Below are 23,236 nucleotides of genomic sequence, written 5' to 3' on the forward strand. Positions count from 1 at the left end.
ACGGGTACATCCAATTGAATGGATATCAGGGTACTTCCAATTTAATGGATATCAGTTGTCTGAAAAAAAAAACATCCAATTTAATGGATATCAGTTGTCTGAAAAAAAAATACATCCAATTGAATGGATATCAGGGTACATCCAATTGAATGGATATCACGGGTACATCCAATTGAATGGATATCAGGGTACATCCAATTTAATGGATATCAGTGTACATCCAATTGAATGGATATCAGGGTACATCCAATTTAATGGATATCACGGTACATCCAATTTAATGGATATCAGTTGCCTGAAAAAAAATACATCCAATTTAATGGATATCACAGGTACATCCAATTGAATGGATATCAGGGTACATCCAATTTAATGGATATCAGTGTACATCCAATTGAATGGATATCAGGGTACATCCAATTTAATGGATATCAGTGTACATCCAATTGAATGAGCATCAAGCGATGATCTCTTCTCTTGTCGGCGTCAGGAGTGAAAGTCAGTTCGATCCATCTTGCTATGATCATTATGGCTCTGCGGAAACGCGTCCAACGGTGATGTGCCGATTCGCCTCCAGGTGCCGCGCCCGTATTCCAGTTTAGTGCACGCGCTCACGACTGTCTGCAACACGGCCATCCTGCGCGACATGCGTCCTCGTATGTTCCTTTGAAAAACTAAGAAGCCAGCCAGTATCCGCTCGGCCAATCTTTCTTCATGAAATATAAAATATGTATGCTTTCAGAGCAAGAAAACTAAACTTTTAGTACCTACTACTAGTTACTCTTTCAAATAAAACCCATCTAACTAAATATCTTATGTTACTAACTTGTAACCATAGCCTATTTTAAGCTACTTAGCTTTTACGATTCCAATCAACTACTAATAACAATTCCAAATAATTGTAACATTGAAGATCACTGAGATCCACAAATCATTGAGCAAAATTACCAAAATTTTCTCTAAAATATCAATTAAACAACAGTGGCCTAATTCACGTATTTTGACACATCGTCCGACGTCCTAATGAAAACAGTTCTAAATCGATAGGATCCCAACTCAGCGGTTTGTCATTTGACGTTTAATCACTTGAACCAAATTTCAAAATAGGTAATAGGTGAATACTGCCGAGACTACGATTGAATACGCATAAAAACGAAATCAAAACAAAATCGGGCGATTAACACGTGAATACGAAAAGTGACACCAGCGATCAAATCGCTTGCATGCCGTTGAAGTTTTGTTACGTGAATACGGCTACAGGCTCGGGAACCTAAGTCAACCAGTCAAACAGTCAATGGCTTTATGATCTTTGCTAAACACAGCAAGATCCGACTGCACCACCCAGAAGTATCTCACCTCAGAACATCTCCCCTTTTCGCTCGCAGCTTGGTTGGCTTCCCATCAGACAGCGTAGATATCTTCGTTCACTTTGTATGCTTCATTCGATTCTCTCCAATCCTGACTCTCCATCTTATTTAAAAGATAAATTTCAGTACCTCCACTCCACTCACAATAGAAATCTTCGCTCTAGTCAGACTCTTCAGCCTTGCCACCCCTCATCATAGCACCGGCTTCATGTCCAACTCTTTCCTAGTCTCCGCTGTACCGCCTTACTCTTTCTACATGACCCGTGGTTGACTGGCAGAGAATGCCATCCGGCATTAAGTCGCCACAGTGCATTGTTAGTTTGTGTGCTGAAGTTTAAATAAATAAATAAATATCGCACTACCGAATTCCAACTGGCTACTCAGGGCAAACACCACCCTCTACCAGAATACAGCCACAATATTCTAGTACGGTCTCCCCTCTTAAGACCTTACTACTCAGCAAGATCCGACTAAACCACCCAGGAGTACCGTACTATTGCACCACACTATCCGCAGATACCACAGGCAAACACTTATTTCCACCGAGCTACGCTACGGCATCCTGGTACAGTCTCCAACCCAACGAATTGAGAACATCCAATCCAACTATTCTTCACTTACAATTACAAAGATACTGGGCCCTCAGGCATCTTCCTATCACGGTCATGTTGCATACTCAATACACGCTTGTTATTAGGAATCCCAAACACAAACTACGTTCTCCAAATCGCCTGCCAAGCGCGAAGACTTATGACAAAACCTTGCACCAAAGTGGAAGAGGCTGCTGGTCTATACCAGCAGCAGACCTCAAAGGTCTGTTGATGATGATGATAAGAGGATATAAATTATTGAATCGTTTAATGTAAATCCGCAGGTGCTCTTTACGCTCATTATTCTAGCGCTTAAGCAATGTTTATAACTAATGTTTTATCAGTTTATTTCTAGTATAAATCATTTAATTGATAATTAGCATATTTATCAGTAAATGAATTGTAATTCTTAACGAAAATAACGTTCTTCTTAAACCAGAAACCGTGAGGGACTTCAAAGATTTGAAACTATCATATTTTACTTGTGTGTAATCTTGTAGTTGTATTGTAATTTACTAACGTAGATTCTAAGAACTTTGTTACTAATACTTTTATGGCCCATGCTTGAAATAAATAACTTTTATTTTATTTATTCAAGGGTATTTGAAACTTTATCGATGAATCTCAAAATTATGCCTGATTTCGGGATTCAATTCAAGCTTATTTAAGAAAATATTATTGTGTGTAAAACATTATCTTTTCTTAAATATTTCAAACTTAAAAGGAATGTACAAGTACCAAAATATCAAGTACCTAGTATCTTCCTGCCTATATACAATTAAGTGCTGTTGAAGCATTGTTTAATAAATAAAATTAAATATGTTGTAAACCATTTTCATTTATGAAATAAAACATTTCATTTTTCATTTTCACTTTTTATTCCCAATTCAACATTTAACAAATTATATGCAAGATAAGTAAACATTTTATTCTTTAGGTACTCATCAGATTTTAGAGCGCTGACACTAAAACTGTTGCATTTATTTTCACTCCACTAATACTTTTCCTTCTTTTTTTTTTTTTTTTTTCATAGTAAGTATTCCCATTGAATTACATTTAAAGAACATTGAATAATTAATTAAACTAATTTAATTTACATTTAACATTTACAGTAAACATTATACCGCTTTATCCAATTTAATGAAAACACTCTTTTTTTCACACATACAATTTTACGACTTGCTCAAATTGCCTAAGGTGGTACATGTCATACACACCAGCCTGTCGGGTGACTAATCCAACTACGAGCCACTTACACATCGGGCAACTCGTCCTTATAAGTGTTCTACGGCTAGCGTTGTTCCATCAAATATTCTTAACACAATGCCGGTGACCCCATACTAAATTACACGGTCATTAATTCAATGAATTAATTAAACAACGATAAAGGTGGTCAATATACGCACATATCATTGCTAAAAATGTGTTAAGTATGATTTTTGTCAGATTAAAATTGCCCTATGTTTGTATTGCCCAATGGCACCAGATGTCTTTTGTAAACTATGTTTTGAGTAGTTAAATATACTGCCGCTATCGTAAAATGCCTCCAAAAACAAATCGTTTTCTATTAAATGCCCAAAAGAAAAAAAAACGAATAATATTGGTAAATAAACATCAAAGGAACCCTGGCGGAACCGCCACCAACAAGCCCGGACCAAACTCAGAATCTGTCACTATGGATATCCTCAGGGGAAGCATCCATCTAGCAGACAACGTCCTCTGGCTAAACGCAAGTTCTACCCTGCTGGGACCGCGCTCTTGTAGAAAGATCTTAGATTCGATTGCTTACCTTGAATATTCAAAACGATTACAATTTACCATCTGTTCCATCCGATCGATTTTCATTGTTTTATTTGCAGCACAATAAGAGCAATGAATGCTATATGAAATGGTGACAATCCACTAGTAGGCCTTCAAAGAAGCGCTTCATGCACTCCACCCGTGAAGTCACGGTGAGAGCCAGTGACAACAACACTTATTTCTGTGTCTAAATGACGATAACATTTCTGAGGTAACCAGATCAGTCATGCGGCTTAGACTAGATTTATGTGAAAACAAGACTGGCGAGCCAGACTCCACCATCATTGTTTAAATTACTACTTAAGAACTATAAAAGGACTCCCTTTTCACCAATTCTTCCACCTGTACCGGACCCCGTTGACCAATTGCTGGATCCACTTTTAATTGTGCAATATAATACTACAAATATACCGCCGCAGAACGTTATTCGATTCTTTCTTTTTATAAATACCGAATGCTGGGACGCCGTCGACATTAACAGCGTTTAACTTCATGTGAGTAGGTATGTCTATTCTCATACATAAAGTACTAAGTTATACGTTAAAAATCTAGACAAACTGGTGGAAGTAGTTTATGTTATAAACAACATTAAAATTCGTAGATACGCTTTACCATAGGTCTGATTACTTTTCTTTTTATTTATTTTTATTTTATTTTGTTTTGGCCGATTTCTGCTGAATACTTATTTATTTCTAATATCGCTACTTATTATCACCAATCACTTTATTGCTATTTTCAAGCTGATAATAAGTATGTATTTCTAATAAAATCTGATTTTATAATGATAAAAACCAAAATGTTTTCGCCTGCTAACTTGACTATTCTCATACAACAAAATAATTATGCCCTTTCCAAAGCAGAATAATCGTTATTTTATCCATAACTCGATGAAATCAGACACATTAGTACTGAACTTTAATTATTATGGCAGGTTTGTTACAAATTAATTATTATTTCAAAATATGTATTTTACTGACCTTTTATTTTCCTTATTTTTCAAAAAATGTGTATTTATCCTCGTCGCCACTTGTAAATGTGCACACTGGCTCACCGTCACACCAAGCGTCTCACTGCGGCACGTCCGTACTCGTCGGCGTCTGCCGTACGACTGACTCGTCCCACTCGTAACGACGTCACGTGACTGCCTATCACTTGTGTACGTGAGACAGCGTATTGTATCTATCTAGTACGTAGATACAAACACTACACCGATAGTTAAACCCAATTCTAATTTATATGAGGAATCGGCCGATATCAAATCGGTGTAATGTGCGCACTTTCATACATCTCCATACTGAGTAACAGCCCGACCCAACTATCGGCCAACTAAAAGTCGGCGGTCTGCGCCTAGGCTAAATGGATGTAGCTTAGCAGTTTACGAAAATGTAACAGACAGACATTCTCTTTTGTATATTAGGATAGATCACGGCAATACTATTATTACTGATCGCGAACCCTTTCGACGTTGACGGCCTGAAATATTAAACCCTTTCACTATTGGAGTGCTCTAAATTGTTTAAGGGCAGGGCCAAAGGGGAATGCGCATATTTTTTATTGAGTAGGACAGTATTGGAGGAATCAAATCAACGGGGTTCGGATTGTGTGGTCTAAGTTACACTCTGTAAGGCTTTAGTTTTTTGATCCTGCATTACTGTATCCCGCAGAACTGGACTACCTTAGGCACGAGTCTTGAATGTTAAATTTAAAACACGTATATTACTAAACAGGACCCTGCAAAAAACGGGATGTCCATGGGAAAGAGCCTGGTCCATATCATGTCCTACCGTTCATTTTTATTAATAAAAAATCGACTGCCCCTGTTGGAATTTGAACCCAAAACTTTCTGCTTGCAGGACGATCACTCCAACCACTGAGCTAAAGAGACATCGTGCTATAAAATAGGAGATATGGACTGATGAAGCAATGCTGGCACTCAAGTACTCGTATACCTACTTAAATGCATTTAATTTTTTTGTGGTATGTTGTTTGTGAAAATCTTTGGGAAAGGCCTCCCAAAGATAAGACAAATGACGTCATTTGGCTGAAACGAACAAACTTATTATTATAATAACTAATACTGATTAATTGAACACTCTCTTATAACTTGAGACGCAGTAAAAACGGAATTTCACTAGGTACATAATAAGGGGGTAATCTTCAATTTTCTTCACGGAATCTTTATTAAAGAAAACATGTGGCTGATATATAAGGATTATTCTCTCGTCCCTGATTCCAGAGGGATGGGTAAATATTCCAGAAATTCCATTCCCCTTTGACGGGATGATGATGTTGGAATTGGGAGATTTTCCCATAAAGCTGCCGAAAATGTGATTCTAATAATATTGTTTACATCCTCGCCCTTTGGCGAAATGGGGTTTTGTTTTTGTTTTAATATTTCAAGTGTTAGCGTTCATTAGATATGACAAACATAGGGAGGTAGGTATTTACTAAAAAAATATTTATAATAGTAATTAACCCGTTATCTGCCCTCGCGGTTGGTGGGTATGAAATTTTACTGATGAAAAAAACTTTATTAGCCAAATTAATTCCCTTGTTTAAGTTTTTGCACACAGTTTCAGTTGTGTATTAAAACTGATGAAATTGTTATATTCATTTAGGGTGCTTTTCACTAATTGTTGTTTAATTTACAGGATGAAATTGAAATCGTTGACTTCCTTAAAGACAAATAATTTTATTGTTTTATTCTTCTAGTCGTGTCGACAACAAACCTATCGAAAACTCCGCTACAAAAATGGCGTCGGTTGTCGGTAGCATTCTTTAAATCTTTAATTATTTTGTAGAATACCTACAGTTGTTAATTTATATAATAACCTACAATTACCTAAAAACAAAACCATCCTTTCCTAATCATCATCCTCACAAACATCCTATGTTCCCATTACGTCATGAGCGGCGTATTTGCATACTCGTGGAAGTCATTATGAATTTCCATGCTAAGTTCTCTTTAATGAAATTCTTAAGGAATACACGTACTCGAATATCAAGTTAAAAAGGCAGTGAAGGGGTTAATGACAATGGAATTACCTAGTTAATTATACGTATTATTATTAAGTACGTCTGTACTTTTTATCGATCTAGTTTTATCTATGAACTAGAGCATTTTTTCGAGTATTTCTATGTATTGTAACGTTCGTATGGATAGTACAATACAGTTAAATGTACGACGTTTGGTTCGTGCTCGAAACCCTGCGTGATCGAATCAGAAATGAGATCCGCAGGAGAACCAAAGTAACCGATAGCTCGCAGAATTGCTAAAATCAAGTGGCAGTGGGCGGGGCACATAGCTCGTAGAGACGATGGCCGTTGGAGCAGAAAGGTTTTCGAGTGGCGACCACGGGCTAAAAGACGTAGCGTGGGCAGGCCTCCTACTAGGTGGACCGACGATCTGGTAAAGGTCGCGGGAAGAGCCTGGATGCGGGCAGCGCAGGGCCGTTCATTGTGGAAAGCCTTGGGGGAGGCCTTTGTCCAGCAGTGGACGTCATTTGGCTGAAACGAACGAATAGCAAATTAGTTATAAATTATATTCGTAATAAATCAAGAATTATTACGCAGATTACGTTAATATGATAATATCCTTGTCAAGAGCTCAATCTTATTAAGATTCTAAACACCATCATTATCAAGTGAACCATCAAATCCAAAAACCATGCTGGTTAACTTTATAGCCCCATCGGCGCGGGGGTGAAATAAAAAACCCTTATTGGACCAGGAATAGCTTTATAGACCCCCGTGGTGGGTCGTAAATAAAGCTAAGTCGTAATTTTCCCCAAACTTTTATCGTTGAAATGTGTATTTTGAGTTTGGCGAAATAAATAAGTTTCGGTTAGGATTTTTGGTCTTTTGGCAGGTGTTATATACAGTACTAATTAGGTACTATTTTTGTAAGCTGTAAAGATTTAGTACCTGAATAGTGTAAATAAGTAATTTTTGCCGGAGCAAAATAAAAATAATTATTTAAATTGATAACAATTTATTGTGGTTGACACAAATATTTAAAAAGAAAAAATAAGGGATGGGTCGTTGGGCCGTTTGGTTGGTACAGACTAAAAATACTAGACTAAGATCAGCGCGCTAATATCACCACTCGGCTCAACCCCCTTCGCACCCGTCGGGCGCAGCAAGCGTCCGGCACTGCGGGACAGCCGGTGCCAAACACCTGATAGCCGGTGCCAACAGAGCAGCCGGTACCATACACCTCCTATTGTACAATAAAAAATTATATTATACAAACAGCACAACAGCAAAAACAATTTAAAAACAATAATCCATCGCTCTCGAGGATGGAGCAAATGTAACAACACAACAACAAAATCCAATGATAATACTTCACAATGGTAAATTTATTTAGGAACTAACATTTTGGTAAAATGTAATCTTTGTAATTATTACATCATCGACCTTCACAAAGCGAACTAAAAATACTTAACACAACAAAATCCATTGATAATACTTCACAATGGTAAATTTATTTAGGAACTAACATTTTGGTAAAATGTAATCTTTGTAATTATTACATCATCGACCTTCACAAAGCGAACTAAAAATACTTAACACAACAAAATCCATTGATAATACTTCACAATGGTAAATTTATTTAGGAACTAACATTTTGGTAAAATGTAATCTTTGTAATTATTACATCATCAACCTTCACAAAGCGAACTAAAAATACTTAACACAACAAAATCCATTGATAATACTTCACAATGGTAAATTTATTTAAGAATTTACTTTTTGGTAAAATGTAATCATTGTGGGTAATCTACTTTTTCAAAGTAAACTAAAATAATTGACAAGCTCAATAGAAAACGGAACCAACCTATGAAGTAGGGTAGCCCAGGACCGAGTGCCACGTTTCTAATAATTTATCCTAACTCAGCGGAGAGGTGGATGAGTTTGAAGAAGAAACCACAACATACCTGCTATGGAGGCAACGTCAGCAACAACAGACAGCAACAATAGACAGCAACAGCAGACAGCGCAGAGGCTCGCCACCGAGCACTGCCCAACCACACACAATCTGCGAATAACAACCACGTGCATTGGTTAACAATGCCGCCAATGCAAACAACAAAATAACAAGAAGAAACTCAAGGTAATCCTTGGAATAGGACCTGCTTACCTTCAACAGTAATAAAACTCAGCACGTGGCAGTGAGTCCACAAAATCGGCGAACAGCGGGATTTCGGTGTCCAACCGGAATTCCTTTATTTCAACAACAATAATCTGCGTGTTCTGCCCGTTTGAGTTGGGAATGGCACATTTAGGGCCGACTCAGAATGCCACAACACCACACACTAACGAACTTCCGTCCAAGAGCACGGCCAGCCGAGCAAAGGGAAAGGTCACTCCAAAAAGCGCCGGTCATCACCCGTGACTTGTGGTCCGAATCGAACCCAACAATAACAAACCATAAAAATGTTTCTTCGTTTTTATTTTTTATTTCTTTTTCTAATAAGTTCTATTTGAGTCAACCAGCCTCTTATTGAATAATTTTGATATGAGAACTCACAAAACTGCTCCTCCGATTTAAATTTAATTAATTTATTTAACGTTTAGAAACAGAAGAAACGTCACTCATAATATTCGGACCGTCTCCCGCGCGTTTCGTTTCGCTCAGAATATGTCAAATTTCTAGAACGTTCCGAACCCATGATCGATCAAGATACATTACAATGTTATTTTAATATAAACATTGAGGAAAATACTAGAAATAGCTAGAATTTAAATTAAAGAGCCTAAATATTAAGTTTTATAAAAATTTAGTGTTGAATATTTAATTTCATTATACATTTCTTCTATACTAAAAGAATGGAACGTAACGCATTGATCTGTCAAACGGAGACATTCAAAAAGTGAGGTTATTTATTGCTCCGTGTACCAAAACAATGTAATTAATTTTAATAGAAGTTAATCAAAACTCAGTGAATCACTAACAATGACACAATCAAGTGACAAAGGAAATACTGCGCACTTTGTAATATGTGACCTTACGGTCAGTTGGAATGTTTGTTTGTGGAAATCGGTAAGTATTCAATCTTGCCAAGAAAAAAAAGTGTTACAATAGGTAGTAAGTAAATTTAATGTTTCAAAGGGTTATTTTGGGTACTAAACAGGTACTATTTTTTGAGACGTTGAAAAGATATTTGACAAGTGATAACCATGACATAGCTGCAAAGGTCAAGCTCAAATAATAAATAAATAAAACTTAAAGTCTGAAACAAACGCCCGTATTCACAAACATTACTATGAGCTCTCACAATGCGCGTGGACGCACAGGGTGACACACGAACCAATCACAGAGCTCTATTCAACGCTGTGCTTGATGTGCTGCTTCACTAAAGCAAGTATCGTTTGTGAATACGGATGAAAGAAGATTTCGACGCTTAAATAAGTACTTCTATGAGTATTGATTATATCACTAAATTGAACATTTGAACAATTATAATTTTAACTTCATCTAACATCTTCATCTAATCTAAAAAAATAATCTCCTTTCCAAAGACATATTTTACCATGAAACCATACGTTTTTTATGTCCAAACTCTTAACGACCCCCATAACATAACTTAAGGGTAATCCCCGACATTAAATCTTATCAAAGCCGTAAAAACAATAAAAAGACCGATTTTCTATTATAATGCTCCTAAATACTTCGTAAAAAGCCCCTAAAGGAGTTTATTCGCTATGAAAGATTAATATAAGAAGCTGTTCGGTGTTAATAATGCCTTTTAAATTGAGTAATTTTTATTTAAAGTAGTTTCAAAGATGTCCATTGTAAGATTCGAACCTACGACCGAAACTATCATTGTAACCCCACGTGTTTCGCCGATGGAAATGTAAAATATCTTTAGAAAAAGAATAAAATTATATTTTGTCCAACAAAGCTTATAGGTTCTATGCTGAAAGGAAAACATTAGAAAGAAGGAATTTGACGTCCAATATAAAACACTAGTTAGCTATACCCGGCGAACTTCGTACCTCCTATATTCAGGATTCTAAAAGAGAAAGTGTTTTTAAAATCGGTCCAGTTCATTTCGGAGCTTGTTCAATGCAAAACGCACAATTAATTTAATAAAAACTGTCAAAAAACTAGTTTTATTTTTGCAAGTAGGCTTTTATAAAGTACTTTTACTAATCTTTGTTCTCTACAATATTAAGGTAGATCTAACTGTGGTGCAAACTTGGAAATATTTTTTTTATCTTTCCATAAATTCGTACACAAAAAAATCTCAACTATTTTCCAAGTAAATTAACCTGAATTGATTAAAAATTTATACTTATATATAGCCTATTTATAGCCTTACCAAGAATCTTGTGAAACCTCCAGAATCCAAGAACGCTCATTAGCGTCATTCTGACACTATTTCAACATTAAAAACCGTCAAATGACATTCTTCTACACGCTCCAGATTGTTAATAAACACATTGTGATATCTAACAAAAATATCTCAACATATCTCCTGATACATCCCAAATATCTGAAGAGCCGTAACTATCTGAATGGGCAGCGTTTGACAGGCCGCCATTTTTTATGGTTCCGCAGTGACAGTTTTAAAACCATCTTGAATTTATTGTTAAAGAATTATATCGTAATTTTTATGTTAGCAATAAAAGTAATGGGTATATTTTTCTCAAATCCCATTTCAAAAAAGATTTTTATTCCGGTAAATAAATGCAATAAGATTCCGATTTTTATTCGGATAAATATTTAACCCATTATAGACTGAGTTTTCTTAAAGTGTCAGATTTTTGTTTTTTTGAAATATGTTCATAATTATGGTCTACATAATGCTATACAAGCATTAAAAAAAATATTCGACCTGTAATCTGGAAAAAAAATGCTGGTACCATATGGTACCGCTAGCCTCTTACCGTGTCAGTTGGTTAAAACATAACTTTATCATGGACTTTATAAAAATTGGGTAAATTATATATTTTATTATTATTATAATATGTATTAATATACAAACAAATAACAGGAGTGATATTAAATGTAAAAAAGCTGTATATTGGGTAAGCAATATTCATTTTTATCTTTGAATATTCAAAAATTTGGAATGGAGCTTGGCATTGCACGCTGCACATAGCCCCACGTTACATTTTCTATACTCTGATATTGTTCGAGAGACGCAATTATCTTGAGTTTGTTCTATAAATTTCTGCTTCGTCTTGGGACCTTCATCGTCCTCCAAAACTGCCAATGTTTGTGAAAGTTACATCTAAAATAAATAAAAAACCATGGTTTTGTAAAGTATAGGAAACTATTTTACTTTATCTTCCTGTATACCATATATACCATTGAATATATCACATACTTCCCAATAAATACAGTAAAAACTAAAAATCATAAAATAATTAAAAAGACACGGTAAGCGGCTAGCGGTACCGTACGGTACCAGTAATTTTGACATACAATATTTCCCATTATTATTACCAATCGACGTAATTTTACACCATTTCACAATAAAAGCACTTATGGAGAATACAAGATTGTAACTAAATCAGTATTTCACTATCACACAAAAAAAATATGATCACTTGCTTTTATGGCGCGTCAATTTTTAAGAGAAAATTTTGATGCGCTCACTTCAATCATCACTTACACACAACTGAAAAGAATAACTGTCAATTTTTATTCCTATTAGCATAGACCATATCTATTGGCTATGATTTGCATCAATCAGAGCACTGCATCTTTTCACGTGTTAATGTATAGAGCCAAATTAAAACACACAAAAAAGTGGTACCATATGGGACCGCTAGTCTATAATGGGTTAATGTGTAAATTATACGTACACGTTATTTATTTCAACTTCTTACATTAATTATGAGTAAAAATTTACTAGCATTAAAGTATTTTTTAGTGTATTAGTTACTTTGTGCGTAAATAATGTTGTTGAGAAAGCTCTTATCTAAATAAATACCACACTTTCTTATTACCACGAACCCCACTCATATTTAGCTAAAAGGATACACAGATATTTAAATTAAAAGCAAACTTAATCGTACACAGCTGACAAAGCCACATAAACACCCATTTGCATATTAATTAAACCCAAATTAACACTTTAAAGTACGGAACCCGCACCTTTACCCTGCTCATTATTATTCCAGAAAAATAATGATTCGACCGATTTTTGGAACGATTATCTCGATTCTAGGATAACACAACACTATTAAGGATCGGGAACACCTGGCGAGCGCTTTATTCTAATTAGTGAAGTGACAGCTGAGTTATGGGGCCGATTAAATATATCGATGTCGAGTTCGGGTGTCGTTAGTTATGTGGTTACCGTGATAAATGTGTTGATATAGATAATTGAGACGCTGTGTGGTTCGATTTGTGTTGATTTGTTTTCGTAAACAGTTCAAAAGGTGTAAAAGGTTTTACACACTCATTTCTAAAATGCAATTTTTTTAAATACGATTTAATTTATTTGTTGCAGTAAGTGAGCAGTACAACAGATACACATTTTTCTTGCAAAATCTCATTTATAACAACTACATAACATACATAATATCAAGCTTGATTTGTCCTCGTCGATATATTTTTTACAGAAAAAACTAACATCACAGCATGTGGTTAAAAAAAATGGCAATAACTTAGAAGCAACACGCGAATGACAAAAATTTCTTTAAATTTAAATATAAATATCGATATCGACAAATTAATACACCCATCACATCCCTACTCATAGACAGCCGATCGTAAAACTGTGCTACAAAAGCATTCCTCCGGCGTCGCTTAATTCGTGTATAGCGATGCCCATGCGCAGGTCAATATAGCACAAGGAATTATCATGAAATAGAAGTGACAGACGAAAAGATAATAATTATTTGGCACCCGTTTTGTGATTTTGATTTTATGATGCAATTTTTTATAGGTATCAACAATACTTTTTTTTTTACTAAAGCTTAAAATTCTTGAAAACGTAGACAAGGACACTAATGATTTAGTAAGTCAATGTAGAGCGATCATTATGGTATTGCCTCAAAAAAAACTGTTCTTCAGATTCGCTATAATTTTGGGCTTAAAAAACGTCTTAATGTGTAACGACTTAATATTATGCCAACACATATTAAAAATTAAATCTAAAAAAAATAAACAAATTTAATTTCCAATAAATGCAATAGGTACGCTCAAAATTTCATCCAAACTACGCTTACCACTTCCATTCGTTCTACTCTTTGATTTAAGAAAAAATGGCTTCTCTGGTAGTCATAAAAGAACTGGGTTTTGCCAATATTAAATCCCTTATTATGCGCAAGCGTTGAAAATTACACATAACTTGAGTTTCATTGTTGTACAGTCAAGCGAAAATTTATTGAAAATTGAACCTTAGCACTAAAGGAATAAAGTGGAATTTTATTTTGAGGTCTGCGTCCAGGACTGTACAGTCACGGTGTAAAATGCGATTTTAAACCTTAAATGTCTACTGTAAAGAATTTACGAATTCAAATGAATGAGCTTTTGAAATACAGGGTGTTGTATTGTTGACAAAGAAGTAAAAATATAAACAAGATACGGTAATCAAAATTCGATTTTTAACTTCGAATCTTTTGATTTTGTTTGTTTTTTGTAAGTGGGCTTTCAAAAATCACTTACACGTCCTAGTATTACTTTAACCCTACCACTGCTTCGGGACAATAAATGGACCAGTGCTGAGAAGAAGCAGCGCCAGAAACTCACTCACTATTGTCCTCCTCTTTTTTATTAAGGGTTTTAAAGATACGGTGTACGCTGTAAGTCTGCCATATCTAAAACAAAACCAATAGAACTTTACATACTAATGTATCGGATCATCATCATCGTTTCAGCTGAACTGCTGCTGAACATAGGCCTCCCCCAATCCTTCCACTTCGACCGGTTGGTAGCGGCCTGCATCGAGCGGCTTCGTGCTACCTTTATGAGTCTTCGATCCACCTTGTGGGTGGACGTTCCACGCTACGTGATCAATCCTCGGTAATTTTTAACTAAACACCCTGTATTATGTGTTTTGATCGTGACTGTACGCTTAGAATTTTGCAATCCTCGAAAACCTTTACACGGTAAATTGTACATTCTTTGAACGTACACACAATGTCACACACACAATACAACACAATAAGTGGTATTTATGTATAAATTCTTCGGTCATTCTATATTTAATGCGAGAAATTCATTCAGATTTGAGTTTTAGAAGAAAAAAGTCGACTATGTACTCTGTTATTTCTCTCTCTACTTACTCTCATATAGGGTGTAAAATATTTGGTATTGTATTTTTCTGACACAGAATTTATTTTTGTGTGCATAATTACCGTAGGTTTTATTCTTACTTTTAAAGTCTATACCTATTGTCTTATCATTCTCACTTATCCCACTTAATAAAACATATTTTTGGATAATTTCCTTTATCCTCAATTTCAAACTAATAAATTAATTGAATCAAAGCTGAATCGAACTGTCGCCAATTAATTAACTAATTAAAGGTCAAAGAACATCCAATCCTCTAATTGGGAATCATTTGAACCTTTGTTAAGTTAATTTTCCAGTTCCAATAAAAGGTTTAGTTGAAATTACATTTTGAAGTAGCTTTTCCGGGTTTATTTATTTAGAAACAAACAGAAATCAATGATTTTCTGATTGATGGTGATTTATATGTATTTAATTAAGGCAAAAACAGATTACAAATCATGGCTTACATACATAAAATATTAGTTTTCTATTGATTTATTTTTCAAAACTTCCTTGTACGATTTTTCATTATTGTTTAATGATAATTTTTTTCTGTGCGCATTCATTTTTTCTTATCCTTAAAAATAACTAATTCTTAGGCTGAGTTGCACCACCTAACTTTCACCGTAACTTAACGATGCCCGGTGTTTGAAGTTTGACAGACTTTTGACGTTTGTTAAAGTAAGATGGTGCAACCCAGCTTTAGGAAACTAGCAGTCAGTAAAACACAGTTCTACAGTTTATTATGCTATGTGTCTTTTAGAGACACAAAACCCACAAAATGCTTCTTTAAAATAGGACATTTCACATGGTTTTAAATTTTTATAAACTTTTTTTGTCTTAACCAGTTCCATTATAATGAATGGAAACCACGTTTACTTTTAACTATAAATCTTAACATAAATAAACAAGTTTGAATTAAACTGTCTCAGGAAGTTAAAATAACTAACAGTCGCCGTAAGACTATTGTGCGTACGCGCATGAATCAAACCCTTTTACTTTTTGCCTTTGTTGTAGCACAAATAGTAGAGCCAACACACTTTGGTTTAACTTTTTGTTTTATTTGTAAGTGCTGTTTATAATCAGTAATCTTTAATTTTGCACAATATTTTTGGGTATTTGTATTATTAAAAAACTCGAGTCCATAACTACCTACCTATTTATCTGTCTATGAAAAATTCATACTTTTTTAAATTAAGTCATTTTTCAATATTACAGGGAAAAATACACAGAACACAGAAAGAGGTATGTTCTGTGGAAAAATGCAAATCCGAACTTAGTGAAAATATTATCTAATTACAGTTATCGTAATTCATCATTATTTCAGCCATAGGACGTCCACTGCTTAACATAGGCCTCCCCCAATGACTTCCACATCGCACGGTTGGTAGCGGCCTGCATCTAGCGCCTTCCTGCTACCTTTATCAGGTCGTTGGTCCACCTTGTGGGTAGACGTCTCATGCTGCGTTTTCCGGTACGCGGCCTCCATTCCAGAACCTTGCTGCTTGCTTATCGTACCTATAAAGTTTAAATATACCAGAAGCCCACAGCGTGCAGCGCAGCAATCACATGGTATTTTTCAGACCAAGCCAGGTTAATATTTGACCGCTATCACAACTGTTGTTAAGTGAGTGAGATATTGATATTGTAAAATTGTTGTACGCTTTAATAAATTGTTGAGCTGGTTTTCTCTTTGAGCTACGTTCGATCAGGTATAATAATTCCTGTGTTATCCTGCCCGGATCAACATACGTTCTGATCGTTCTTCCTTTATTGATATTCATTCTATTCAAATGAGAGTTTGCAATTAAAACGTTTTATTTTTTACTGGAAGGATATGGGTAAAAGATAAAATGTATTGGAATGGATCACAATATTACTGCTGTTGTACTGTACAATTTGTTAAAAGCTGACAAATTTGACTGCGTTTCTTTTGCCATTTCTTTTCAGTGTTCATCATTTTTTTACCACTAACGCCCATATTTACAAACGATGCTTGCTTAAGTGAAGCAGCAAGTCGAACGTACAGCGTTGAATAGAGTTCTGTGTTTGGTTAATGTGTCACCCTGTGCGTCCACGCGCACTGTGAGACCTCATAGTAATGTTGTGAATAAAACCCGTCGGTGTCCACCGGAGCCGAATCAAACGGAACCGCGAGTTATTGTCCTAGCTCGGACATTCGTCCGCAGCTCCGTCTCAGGCTAGAGTCTTCTACAGCGAGCCTCTACGACTTCGAGGGTCCCCCATTCCCCTAAACCGATGGTTTTTATACAGGTTTTCTTCTCGTGGTCCTGGTGTACCAGAATCCCGGCCCGCCATAGGGGGTTACGATCTGCTCTATGCCGTTGCTCAGTCAGCTCTGCCACAAAATATTTTGTAAAACTAAGACGTGTTAATAAGTGCCCTGAAAAGGGCCTATTTAAGTATCTATCTATCTATCTATGTCAGCCTTTGGGTTCGCCTTCGAACATAGGCCTCCTCTTCAACCCTCCACCGTTTTCTGTCCCTGGCCACACGCATCCAGTTCACTCCAGCCTGCTGCCGCTATTTAAGTATACTAACTAATAAATACTATCACGGTGCGTTGAAACTGAATCGTTTCAAAGTTATATATTAAAATTTAATCAGATAAAAATGCCGCACATCACTACGTGATTAACCCATTAACCCTCCAGTACACTCAAGATGGCTGGCAGTACATTTTCGACTTATCTGTGAACAGAACTCCAATTCCTACATGAAACAACCATATCATTTCCATTCTTATCTCAGTAAGCACCCTGCAAAGAGTCGAACTAAAACCCAGAGCCAATAACTGACATCTGACTTTGATGACGTCATTAGATTACAAATGGCCGCCGTCGCTCCGTTTTACGCACCATTCGAAATACATTAATTCACGCGTTTTATTGTCAGTATTATGTGGAACGTAGGGTTGCCAGGTCCAAAAACACAAAAGCCGAACTCTGTGCTTCATTTGGCAACACACAATTAGACACAATTAGTGTCATATAATATCACGAGTGATTACTATCATCATCGGTTGCCTAGATCCTGATGCGTGAGCTTGATAATTATTCTGTAGCTCGACTTTCGTCTGGCGTGGCAGCCACATACATACACACGGCACAGGCAGCGGCACACACACACAAAAGCCGGACGGGCCAATATTTGGCCGGACAAGACCGTAAAACGCCAAACATGTCCGGCTGAAGCCGGACACCTGGCAACCCTAGTTGAACGGGATGGGGCAACGTTATGAGATCGGTATTCGGGTGTTTGGTTGCATTTCATTGATTTTAGGGGAATTTTATTACTTTATTAAGTCGAGGCCTTTGATTACTTTGATTTATGGAGACCTTGGCCTTTGATTTTATGTTGTGGTTCGGCGCAGTGGTTGACCATAGTTCACAGGTTCGATTCCTGTACAAATCGAAATTAAGTCTGCGAGCATTTACCCATTTTGTTGGTGATTTATTACGGGCGCATAATTTTGCCATTATAGTCGTTTTAGGAAACCATTTCACTCACAATTTTACTTTCAACAGCTCGTGTAGTATCATCATCGTCATCATTTCAGCCACAGAACGTCCACCGCTGAACATAGGCCTCCCGCAATGACTTCCAGATTGGCCGGTTGGTAGCGGTCTGCATCCAGCGCCTTCCTGCTACCTTCATGAAGTTGCTTGTCCACCTTTTAAATCCTACGCTGCGCTCACCCGTCGACCGTGGTCGTCTAGTATAGATACTTAAACCTTTAACGGGCATAATAAGTCCAAATTTTTCATCCTCTCTGGTCCCTAAGACAAAGTTAGGAAGGAATAAAGTTCAAAATATGGTGGGAACTATATTCCCACTGCCGTATAAAGGGTTAAAAGTCTTGGCAGATGATACTGCAATTTCAAAAGATAGCTTATCCTTGAATCATTCGCAAAAGATAAGTTATTTATCACCGCTAAACCACAGGCCGCGGTCCCTGCGGCGCCTGCGCATCTCACAGACCGCGAATTACCGTAAAGGTTCGGCCAAACCAACGCGATCACACGCGATCAGCCGGCGTGCAGCGATGGCGATCAATGCATTTAAGTCTGGTCGCCATCGCTGCACGCCGGCTGATCGCGCGTGATCGCGTTGGTTTGGCCGAACCCTTAATCATGTGAAACGCATCGCATCGGTCTGCGGTAGCATCGAATACACCCTTTTTATCGATTTTATCGATGAATCGTTAAGAAGATGACGAAGACAAAATAATAAATGATGTAAAGGAGAATAATAAAGACCAATATAATGTTGTGAAAAATACTTGTAGAGGTTCAAACATGTGAAAAAGGAACTATAAATACATACACGCACGCCTTCTGGCGCCGTAGAGTAAAAACCAGGGATGTTATGGATATCCGTAACCGTACCCGAAACTTTCGGGTAGGGGAGACTGGGGCTGGTCCTAACAAATTTTGATTTGAGCGTAATATTTTCTAAACTGCTTTAGCAAGAAACATGGTTTTTTGGTACGTGATGTCAAATTTAATGAGCTTTACGTAAAGTACAACAAAATGTATATAATAATTACCATATCTGAGAAAAATCGAGTTTTGCCAAACAAGTCACTTGTTAGATCTTACCCCCGGTTTGGGGTTGGTTTTAACATCGCTGGGGAAAGTTTTAACAGCGGGGGTAAGAAATGATTTATAGTTGGGAATGGGATTTTGGCTAAGATAAACAACAAAATAATAATCAATGTTTATTAGAAACACTAATAAAATTAAATGCGGTTCCTTACCGTTCATAAAATAAACAGAAAACTTAAATTTTATTAGTTAGATAAACTGACTCACTCAATCAGCATTACTCAAATCAAAGAACAAAAAATAATTTTTGATCATCAAATGACCATTGAAATTCGGATCCTTACCGTTTAAACATGTGTAATAAACTTAAAACTTACTAAATCTATCTTTATCAAATAAAATAACAAAAAAAATACTCCTCTAATAAATCAACATACAACTTTGGTTATAAAAGTCAGTCTTACTCAATGTTCGAGGCAAATATTAACGCGTTAGAACCTACCCCGTGCATTTTGTTAAAACCAACCCCACGACCTCATTTTGCACAAAATTATTGTTTTTCTTTTACCGGTTATATTTTCGATTAAAACTTTGAAATTAATGAAAAATACAATAAATTCGGATTTATGCAATACCAAAGCCAATTTTCTACGATACATATTTAAAGAGTAATGCAAAAAATTAAACACGTAAAAAAGTTCATTTTCCTGTGAAATTGGAGGCGTCTGACGCAACCTGCTCCCGTGACGCTTGGCCGGCAACTGACAGGTCGAGACACGTTCGCGCTTATTCGTAGGCACAAAGTGCGTTGGAATTAGCGTGGTAAGTCGAATAGGTTCTATGTAATTACGCTGTTAGTATTTACCCCTGTTAAAACCAGCCCCAGTCTCCCCTATCAGAAATAAAAAAATATCCGTAACCGATTCAAAAGTTTCGGATAATTTCGGATGCAGGCAGTTTAAAATGGTTTTTTTTTGTATAGCATTATAAAGGCATAATAGCCTGATCTACCTTTATAATGCCTTTATAATAGTATAAATTTTTATTTATATTATGAAAAATGTTTTACTTCTTATTCTCAGACCTACTGTATTCATTAGATCTAAGAATAGGCATTTTGTGTATCTCATCATCATCATCATTATTATTTCAGCCACAGGACGTCCACTGCCGAACACAGTCCTCCTCCCCCAATGTTAGTTTGGGACTAGAAGCGCAGTGTAAAATGTCCAAGGATATATTTATTTAAAAAAAAAAAAGGATTTCCACAATGGCCGGTTGGTGGCGGCCTGCATCCAGCTCCATACCGCTACTTTAAATAGGTACCTTTAATTACCTTTATGAGGTCTGCCTTTGTGTATCTACAGGGTGTTTGGTAAATGGGTATATGAGCCGACACTAACCCATGTTAACATGGGCATATAATTAATGGTATGGTGAAGTCAGAAATTTGATATCATCATTTGAATTTTTTAAATTTTCATACAAAATAAATTTAAAAAAATCCGATTTGTATGAAAATTAAAATAATTAAAATTATGATATCAATTTTCTGACTTCACCATACCATTTATATGCACATGTTAACATGGGCTAGTGTCGGCTCATATACCCATTTACCTAACACCCTGTATAATACATAATATTTATTATACATAGGTAGGTACATAGAAAATTTCATAAGGATCAGTCGAGCTGTTTCGGAGTTTTGTTACACACATTGCGACACGATAATTTTATACAATAAAATTACCGTATTTCATGAATTCTTGGTACTGTGATATAATGTAAATAGTCTAGATTTCTCATAAAATTTCACTAAACTGCATCCGTAAATAGTCTAGGAAGATTTTACTAGTTCATTTTACATTTCCTTAAAGCATCATTCTGCCATATTTGGACAAACATAAACGGATAAGTATTTATTTATTTATTTATTTATTTGTAAAAGGTATACAAATAGCTTACATCCTAAGTTATGTTCTAGCAGTATCGATTTTGATATTTAGCTATAAAAGATGTTTTTATTAGGACAATACTTGGTACAAATAGCTTTTTGCCCGTACTCACAAACATTACTAGTCTCACAGTGTCAGTGAGCGTGGAAGCAGAGGGTGACACACGAACCAATCACAGAGCTCTACTCAACCTCAACGCTGTGCGTTCGATTTGCTGCTTTACTTAAGCAAGCATCGTTTGTGAATACGGGCGTTTTTCTAATACTTTTTATGATCCTGTGTTATTAGAAATTATCTAACTCGGCGAACTTCGTACCGCCTAAGTTCATTAGCATCTATACTAAATGTGAAAGTAACTCTGTCTGTCTGTCTTGCTTTCACACCTAAACCACTAAACCGATTTTCATGAAATTTGGCATAGAGATAGTTTGAGTCCCTGGAAAGGACATAGGATAGTTTCTATCCCGGTTTTTGAAACAGGGACGCGCGATAAAGTTTTTCTGTGACGGACAAAATTCTACGCGGGCGACGCCGCGGGCGGAAAGCTAGTAGATTATAACCATGGAACTTCCATTAAAACGGTAAAATAAAGACCGGTAGTTTATTACCTATAATACCGGTATTAACCTACAAGTGATTTTATATCGCTTCCTTTAATTATATTATATCATTTGTGTAAATTAAACCGCAGTTTGTAAAGCCAATAAGTAATATATTGTGTGCAATAAATGTATGAAATTTATCACTTAATATGAAATTATTTGATCGGGTCTCGTTTCTGTATAAATAAATGTGAATTGAGCAGGTTCACTCTTATTAATTCACTAGCGGCCGTCCGCGACTTCGTACGTGTGGATCCCGTTTTACCCTCTTAGGGGTGGTGGAGTTTCGTAAAATCCTTTCTTAGCGGATGCCTACGTCATAACATCTACCTGCATGCCAAATTTCAGCGCGATCCGTCCAGTGGTTTGGGCTGTGCGTTGATAGATCACTATGTCAGTCAGTCACCTTTGAGAGTTATATAATATTTAGATGCAAGGCTCTTAGTGTATAATAGAGGTCAAGCGCATAACTGAGTCAGTGCCTGAAGTATGGGAGTGGCACGGGAGGGGTGACATAATGAGGGCTATCGTTTTTATACTTAACAGTTGGCACCCCTGGCGATTGACAGGACCTTACTCTACAGTGGCGCCATCTTGATGAGTGCAAATACGATAGTCCTCCTACCACTTTAGCGCTCACAAGTTGACGCCACTGTCTTCGCTACTAGCAAGTGACAGGACCTTACTCTACAGTGGCGCTAACTGGTGAGCGCTAAAACGATAGCCCTCATTATGACGTGACTGGGCATACAAGTCTGAAGCAGACGTTTGACGTCATAAAAACACCCCCCGTTCTTCAGATGACTTCAGATGTGCTTCAGACTTGTATCTGTGCTTGTATGCTCTGTCACGTCATATTATGTCACCCATGTGTATGTGTCGCTCCCATACCTCAGGCATACAGGGTGGAAACGATAAGTGATCTCACTCGATTATTTCTAAACTATACAAGATATCGAAAAACTGTTTACTGATCCTGAAAGTGCTTCACGAGCTCTATCCAACGGTATCAATAACAGTTTACAAAATAAACTGGATCTATCCGAAAATTCAATATTTCCAGCTTCCATAAATTTAGTAAAACCACTTAATATTAAAAACTATACCAGATA

At 36.4% G+C, this 23,236-nt stretch overlaps 1 protein-coding gene and 1 long non-coding RNA gene across 2 annotated transcripts in view; one reads left to right on the top strand and one right to left on the bottom strand.

Moving 5' to 3' along the window:
• The window catches only part of LOC135084437 (nephrin-like), a 271,506-nt gene that overhangs the window by 160,421 nt on the left and 87,849 nt on the right, over positions 1-23,236 (top strand). The window lies entirely within an intron of this gene.
• Positions 7,729-9,769, bottom strand: LOC135084498 (uncharacterized). Its single transcript, XR_010259861.1, has 3 exons — positions 8,901-9,769; positions 8,698-8,798; positions 7,729-7,976 (listed from the first exon to the last, which is right to left on the bottom strand). It is a non-coding gene; the product is annotated as an uncharacterized LOC135084498 (long non-coding RNA).

This window comes from Ostrinia nubilalis, chromosome 26 (assembly GCF_963855985.1).
Source record: "Ostrinia nubilalis chromosome 26, ilOstNubi1.1, whole genome shotgun sequence".
Classification (NCBI taxonomy): domain Eukaryota; kingdom Metazoa; phylum Arthropoda; class Insecta; order Lepidoptera; family Crambidae; genus Ostrinia; species Ostrinia nubilalis.